Here is a 5974-nt window from a genome sequence, read left to right as displayed (position 1 = left end):
TTCGGGTACTTGTCAATTTCTTGGTAGATCTCTTGTGTCTTGGTCCTCCAAGAAACAAAACTCAGTATCCTTATCCACCGCCGAAGCGGAATACATTGCTGCTAGTTCATGTTGTGCTCAATTACTTTGGATGACCCAAACTCTTAAAGATTATGGGATATATGTGAAACATGTTCCATTGCTTTGCGACAATGAGAGTGCTATTAAGATTGCTCATAATCCCGTGCAACATTCTCAAACTAAGCATATTGAAGTTCGTCATCATTTCATCCGAGATCATGTTGCTAAAGGAGATATCAAACTTAAGTATGTTCGTACCGACAAGCAATTGGTAGATATATTCACTAAACCACTTGATGAGAATGTGTTTTGCATGTTGAGAGGTGAATTGAATATCATTGATGCCTCAAATTTGGAGTAGAAACTCCATGTGGATGCATGCAAGGCATGAGCCTTACTATGACTAATCCTTGACCATTCTCCTATGATGATGATCATATGTCTTGGATACTCTTGTACTCTTGCATGATATCTAACCCTTGTAGGAACTTGGATATGCCCAACTCTATGAGATTGCAACTCAATCACATTTTAAGCAATCTCTACATCTCCAAGTCTCTAAAATGGTGGATGAATACAAGAAGCACGAATCCATTCAATATATCCTTTGACAAATTCCATATATCAAATTTCAATTGATATCAAATTTTATGATTGTCACTTTGGATACACAAGTGCTCTTCCTTGCAAGACTAACCCATGTAGGAAGATCAACTTCAACTACAAGTGGTGTTCCCAACTCTTGATGATCTACATCAAGTTGAGCACCCTACACAAGTTCAACTACATGACCAAGTTCATTACCACCACCCAAGGTATGTCATTCCATCTTAGAGAAGCTTAGAGCATCTCCAGCCGCGCCCCCAACAGCCCCCCCCCAGGCGAATTTTTAGCGTCGGTGGCCGAAAATCAGCCCAATCGCGCTCCCAGGATCTCATTTAGTGCCGGTTTGGGCGAAATCCAGAGCCGGCAATCCCGCCCCGAACTCAAGTGCCCGGGTGTCGCCTGGGCGCACCGGCGGAAGCAAAAAGTGGCGTGGGGCCGCTCTGTCAGCGACTAGAAGACTTTTTCCCGCCGTTTCCTCCTGCTCCCCCCTCTTCTTCTCCATTCCTCCCGCCAAACCCTGCCTCTACCCTGCCGTTCCGCCCGCCGACAGACGCACCCTCGCCAAGGCCAAAGAGACGTACAAGCCGGATGCGCCGATAGCGGGCGCGACCGATGGACGCCCGGACGGCAACAAAGGTGCCAAGAATGTGAAATACACCGAGACAGCTGCCGCGCGCATGCAAGAGTCCATCGAGCACTGCATCGCCGATGCCCAAACCAGGGCCGCCGAGCGAGAGGAGAAAACAGAGGCGAGGTGGGCTGTTTTGATGACGAACAGCGCCATCAAACTTGACTTGCTCCGCGCCAACGCCGCCACGAAACTCAAAGCTCAAGATGCCAAGAAGAGGAACAACGACCTCACCTTCTTGATGGGCGGTGCTGACATGCTCCAGAGCGGCAACGAGAAGCTCAAGGCGTGGTTCTTGGCCGAGTGCGGCCTCATCCTGAACCAGATACCGACGACGCCGATGCCGCCACCCAGCCCGACGGCTGATGATGATGAGACCAGGGCCGATGATGTCTCCGCCTCCGCGACACCCAGCCCCACCGACGATGCCCACGCCACGCCCAGCAGCACAGAAGACGCGCCGAACAGCCCAGAAGCAGCGCCGATTCCTCCCAGCCCACATACGCTGATGACTACGCCGCTGGAGGTTTAACTCGACGCTTGATGTACTCCTTCCGCGCCCTTCCTTTTTTGTATGCTAAACTACTGCGTGTCCTTTTATTTTGATCGCCGAACTATGGCACCGAGTCGCCGAACTATTGCGATGATCATTGGTTTGTTGTTTCTTTGAGAGGGAGTGATGTTTTTCGAATATGGAGCACCTTGGGGGTGGCACCTGGGCGCGTGGCTAGGGAAAAACGAACCCCAGGGGCCGATCTAGCACCGGTTCACCCCAGGCCGGTCTTTTTCAGTGCCCTGGGAGGCCGAACGGATGGAGATGCTCTTAACCCCAAGACATGGGTCAAAGCAACTCAACAAGATGAGAATACATCAAAATGCTTAAATGAAAAATGGCAACCCCATTTTGAGCTTAAACGATGAGTATGACCTATGATCAAGTGTCTTCACTTGACTCCTAAGTTAGTATACTCTAACATAGGTGACTTTGTCGCCGACCAATTCTAGCTGAAGTTCTCTGTTGTTTCTTTGTGCTCTTGCATTTGTCTCATGCATGCTAGTTCCCCTTTCAAAAAAACTTCATCTAGATTTCTCTTCTATGTTATTTTCTGCATTTCCCTGCATCCAATTCATTGCAAATCATTCAGTTAATTCCCTGCATATCCTTGTGAGATCGTATTTGCCTAGTGAGCTGAGGTGACAAGAAGTTACTCTCTGGGTTGAACTCGATCTCACCGAATTGATTACTTCGGCTGAACCGAATCAACTCGGTGCCACCGATTGCAACCACTCGGTGCTACTGATTTCAGTCATCTAGATGATTTTGGTAATTCATGACAACATATCTGTCGTTGGACTAATACTTCTACATAGTATGTTTCAGATAAGTTCAACATTGGAGTGGCATGGACATGGACAAGAGGATGTGGAACCCCTTCAAGATGCTAAGGGCAAATATTGGCAAAAGCTCAAGACTCTACATTTTCCATTTTAGTGATCCAAGATCACATTGAGTCCACAGGAAAGCCAATACTATTAAAAGGGGATGAGGTGTTGCTTAATGGCTTGCTTGCTCAAAGTGCTTAGTGATATGCTCCAAATCCCTCAGCCACTTTCTCACATCCATATCTCCTAAACCTAAATGTCAAACTCGGCCCCACCGATTTGATCTATCCGGCGCCACCGAGTTTCATCTAATCCAGCCACTGCCAAACCCTAGTCACTTTGGTCTCACCGATGGGATCTCGGTCTCACCGAGATGGGCTTGCAAATTCTCTGTGACCTGTTGCAACAAAATCGGTCCCACCGAGTTTGTGCAATTGGTCCCATCGAGTTTGCTTGACCAATCCTCTATTTGCTTATTACCAAAATCGGTCTCACCGAGTTTCAGTAATCGGTCAAACCGAGTTGAGGTTTTACCCTAACCCCTGCACATCAGTCCCACTGAGATGACTATATCGGTCCCACCGAAAACTCTAACGTTCATATTTTGACCTGAATCGGTCTGACCGAGTTTGTTGATTCGATCCCACCGAGTTTAGGAATCTGTGTGTAACGGCTAGATTTTGTGTGGAGGCTATATATACCCCTCCACCCACTCTTCATTCGTGAGGAGAGCCATCGGAACAAACCTACACTTCCACTGCTCATTTTCTGAGAGAAAACCACCTACTCATGTGTTGAGACCAAGATATTCCAATCCTACCATATGAATCTTGATCTCTAGCCTTCCCCAAGTTGTTTCCACTCAAATCATCTTTTCACCATAGCCAAATCTGTGAGAGAGAGTTGAGTGTTGGGGAGACTATCATTTGAAGCACAATATCAAGGAGTTCATCATCAACACACCATCTATTACCTTTTGGAGAGTGGTGTCTCCTAGATTGGTTAGGTGCCACTTGGGCACTTGGGAGCCTTCGTCAAGATTGTGGAGTTGAACCAAGGAGTTTGTAAGGGCAAGGAGATCGCCTACTTCATGAAGATCTACCCTAGTAAGGCAAGTCCTTCGTGGGCGATGGCCATGATGGGATAGACAAGGTTGCTTCATTGTGGACCCTTCCTGGGTGGAGCCCTCCATGGACTCGCGCAACCGTTACCCTTCGTGGGTTGAAGTCTCCATCAACGTGGATGTATGATAGCACCACCTATCGGAACAACGCCAAAAATCTCCACGTCTCCAATTGCGTTTGCACACTCCAATCCCATATGTTTACTTTCTTGCAAGTTGCATGCTTTACTTTCCGCTGCTCATATACTCTTTGCATGCTTGCTTGAACTGTATTGTGTATGCTTGAAATTGTGTTAATCTACCACCTCAACTTGAAAAACTTAAAAACTACCAACTTTGTTTGTTGAGGGTCTAATCACCCCCTCTAGACACCTCTTCTCGATCATTTCACAATCTTTGTTGCATAAAATATTCTATTACAAACTCTATTGCAAAAAAGTCTATGGACGTTTCTGCAACATGTTCTGTCGTGGATTTGTCACGGCAGATGTCCTCATGAAAGGACTTAGTCATGGAGCCATCGCAACGGGTTAACTTGAAGGGGTTAAAGCGAACACAAAGACACAGGGGTTTATACTAGTTCGGCCCCTTCGATGAAGGTAAAAGCCTACGTCTAGTTGTGATGGAATTGATGTGGTTTCGATGGCTAGGGAGCAAACAAGCTTCGCCTAGACTCGAGTTGTTGTTGTCTGTCCTTGAACCGCCGCCGGGTCGTCCCCTTATATACATGGGTGACGTCCGTCGGTCCACAGAGTCCCAGACCAGTTCATACTCGTATCCCGGTTGGTCTCTCTCTATTCCTAACTTACAATGCAAGTTTACATATCAAGCCAGATTACGGCTACATGTTCTAAACCGACTACAGGCCTTGGGCCTTCATCTGCTTAATCACCTTCACATTACTAATGAAGCTAACCCGGCCCAGGTAGGCCGGTTCACGCCCAGTGGTAATATCCCCAACATCTGTGTTGCAGAAAATTCTACAACACAATCTATGCTGAAAAAGTTAAAATGCCCGTTAAACATTTGATGACGTTGGTGTGATGGGGATTTTTTTTGTTTCTACAACAAGCCTCTTGTTGCCAAGGGAACGAGCGCACAACGCTACATTTGTTGCAACGGGGCAAGAGAAAGTTTTTTTTCTATAACGGAGATCTTATTTCTGAAACACAGGCCTTGTTTCAGAAAAAAAACGGTTCGGCAGGAGCGCAACAAGGCTCATGTTGCAAAGCGCCGAGCGCAACACAAGCTTTGTTGCAAAGGTTGATGCACGCTCACTGAAAGAAGATCAGACGGTTGGCTAGCTCACGATCCTATGGCTACTAAGGCGGCGGATGTTTTCTAAACATCACCCGGCAGACACGTAGTTGCCCCCTTTACATTGCATTATTTGGCACTACCACAAAAGGTTTGGGAGGAGTTTGAAATTATTTGGAATTTTCACAAATGGAAAAGCATTTAAAAATGCTGATTTGGCACTGTTTTAATTCCTAGAGCCCAATTAAGAAAATAAGTGATGTTGTTTTTCTTAACAAATAATTGCTATGGAATATTTGCTAAATGATGAACTATTTTGCAACTATGTTTGTGAAACTTTAAATTTCACTTGCAATTTGAATTTTGAATTTGACTTTGATTTTTATCGAATGGCAATTTGGCTTAGCAAACATGGTGACAAGACATCACTAGCATGAAATCACTGTAGCATGACACTGGGGTGTTACAATGTGCCTCCACTCCCTCCACAATGCACAAGAACAATGGTTTCTGCATGCGGAAACTTCGATGAAACCATGGATCATCCGGGAAAGTTGGATTCAGAGCAAAGTAATCGTTCTGCAATATCCGTGCTACGGACAACCTATCCTGATTGATCATTCTTCTCCCTTTGATTGAGCCTTGAAGTTCAGAATATGCTCCACCTGCCGGTCCATTTCCTCTTGCATGCTTATGAGCATGACCATGTCCAGTTCTTCGTCCAAATCTGAGGAATCGAAGAACTCATTTGAATCATTTGATCAAGCTTCGTCGACCCATACTCCTCATCGGAGAAGCATCCGAATCCATCGTTTTTCCTAATAAAATTACAAAAAAAAAAATCGGTCAGACAATGTGTCGAACACACCAAGCGCAAGCGGAGGCAAAGAGTTGCCGGAAGTACGGCGGTGGCGTCC

Source organism: Triticum aestivum, chromosome 3B (assembly GCF_018294505.1).
Source record: "Triticum aestivum cultivar Chinese Spring chromosome 3B, IWGSC CS RefSeq v2.1, whole genome shotgun sequence".
NCBI classification, from domain to species: Eukaryota; Viridiplantae; Streptophyta; class Magnoliopsida; order Poales; family Poaceae; genus Triticum; species Triticum aestivum.
This window is presented reverse-complemented; position numbering follows the sequence as displayed.